Below are 1,877 nucleotides of genomic sequence, written 5' to 3'. Positions count from 1 at the left end.
GCTGGAATAGCTCAGTTGGTTAGAGCGTGTGGCTGTTAACCACAAGGTCGGAGGTTCAAGCCCTCCTTCTAGCGTTTTTACAACTGCAAGGTCTAGAGAGACGTTCGACTCCACGTGTCCGCTGAACAGTTCCGAAGTAGCAAGACGAGTGAATGAAGGCGCTGTAAGCAGTAGTGAATACTTTTTCCATGGCTCCGGCGGAAACGTTCCCTTTTATTTCGGGGTAGCGTTTTTACAAAACTCATTTTTTCGTCACTATTATCGTCTTCTGTTTCATTTCATTTTTTTCATCGAGCTCCGGCTAAATTCAGATTGTGCACTGCAGCATCTATTTGGGGGGGGATGTAGGTGCTCACAACATGAATTTTTCCATATCTCATAGGTTCAAACTCGAGCTATTTAATTAAGGGTGGAACAGTCTTACCAATATACTATAGTTCATGTTGTTTTTACAAAATTCATATTTCCTTCACTATAATCGTCTTCTCTTTTATTTTTATTTTTTTTATTTGGTGTCCACATTCGAGCTCCGGCTAAATTCAGATTGTACATTGCAGGGTCTACTTAGGAGGAAGGGGGAAGGGGGGGATGTGGGTGCGCTCACTACATGAATTTTTCCATTTCTAGAGGCTCAAATTCGAGATTTTTGATTAAGAGTGAAGTAATCTCACCAACATACGATCCATGTCGGTTCAATTTAATGTTATATTACAATCATGTGCAAAACTATGAAGTAACCCTCATTTTAATATTCTAGTTTCTTCCGTATTAAATATACCCTAAGTTTAAGACGTTTAATTAAACTCATGCTAGATGTTGTTAATGTTAACGCAATTATAAGTGGTGTCTAATAAAAAAAATTCAATTCTTATTAAGTTTTAATTGTTCTATATATTTTTTATTTATTTTTTTAATATCGAATAGAATTATTTTTTAATTATTATGATATAATACATTAAATTTCAAAAGATATTTTAATAAGATTTTTCAAGTATCAATTTAGGCTAAAAACAATCGAAGTGAAAAAATAACATTGGGATATATAATAATATAAACTTTTCCTTTATTCAATCAATTTCATATTATTAGGCAAAGTATATACTTGTGATTCTTTTGTTTCTAACAACAAGCGGTTTTACAAACATTAGTCACAAAATCATTATTATTATTATTGTTATTGTTATTATATTTATCTTTGTTCGGACAAGTGCAATCTAAATCTAAAGAGGCTACATTAAGAACCCATCCCCATCTTCCACATGCTGTTGGGTCGTTCACCTCTGTATTCTCAACTTTATTCGATGTATCAAAATTCATATGTACAATTTTATTAGATATGTTCAAAAATTAAATATAGAAAATACATAGCTTTTTCTTCTCCCACGCTATTTTTAATAATACTAGTATTATTTTCTTTTCTCAATTAAAATATTTTGTACTGTAAAAAAATCTTTTTGATTTAGGGTGCGTTTGGTATGATGGATAATGTTTTTCTTGGAAAATGTTTTTTAGTGGAAAACAAGTAGATTCTAGACTTATTTTCTCATGTTTGGTTGGTGAGTAGAAAATATTTTCTGGAAAAGATTTTGTGTTTGATTTTTTAATAAAAATGTTTTTAAGAGACATCTTTTATTTTTACTAGAGTAGAAAATGAAATTGAAAATATTTTTTTAAAACAAAATTATTTTTTTTTGGGGGGGGGGGGGGGGGGGAGGCAGGGGGTAGGGGGTAGGAGTTAAAAAATAAAAATTTGAACTTGATAATATTTTAAAAAACTAAAAAAAAAAAATTGTGGGGGGGGGGGGGGTGGGGGGAGGGGGGGAAGGGGGTAAGGGAGCTGGCGGGAGGGGGTAAGAGTTTAAATACAAAAATTTAAA

At 32.6% G+C, this 1,877-nt stretch overlaps 1 non-coding gene across 1 annotated transcript; it reads left to right on the top strand.

Annotated features, from left to right (window-relative positions):
• Nucleotides 1-74, top strand: TRNAN-GUU (transfer RNA asparagine (anticodon GUU)). The gene has a single exon. It is a non-coding gene; the product is annotated as a tRNA-Asn (tRNA).
• The last annotated feature ends 1,803 nt before the right edge of the window (nt 75-1,877 follow it).

This window comes from Solanum lycopersicum, chromosome 12 (genome assembly GCF_036512215.1).
Source record: "Solanum lycopersicum chromosome 12, SLM_r2.1".
Classification (NCBI taxonomy): domain Eukaryota; kingdom Viridiplantae; phylum Streptophyta; class Magnoliopsida; order Solanales; family Solanaceae; genus Solanum; species Solanum lycopersicum.
The sequence above is the reverse complement of the archived record's forward strand: the minus strand, read 5'-3'. Positions and strand labels throughout refer to the sequence as shown.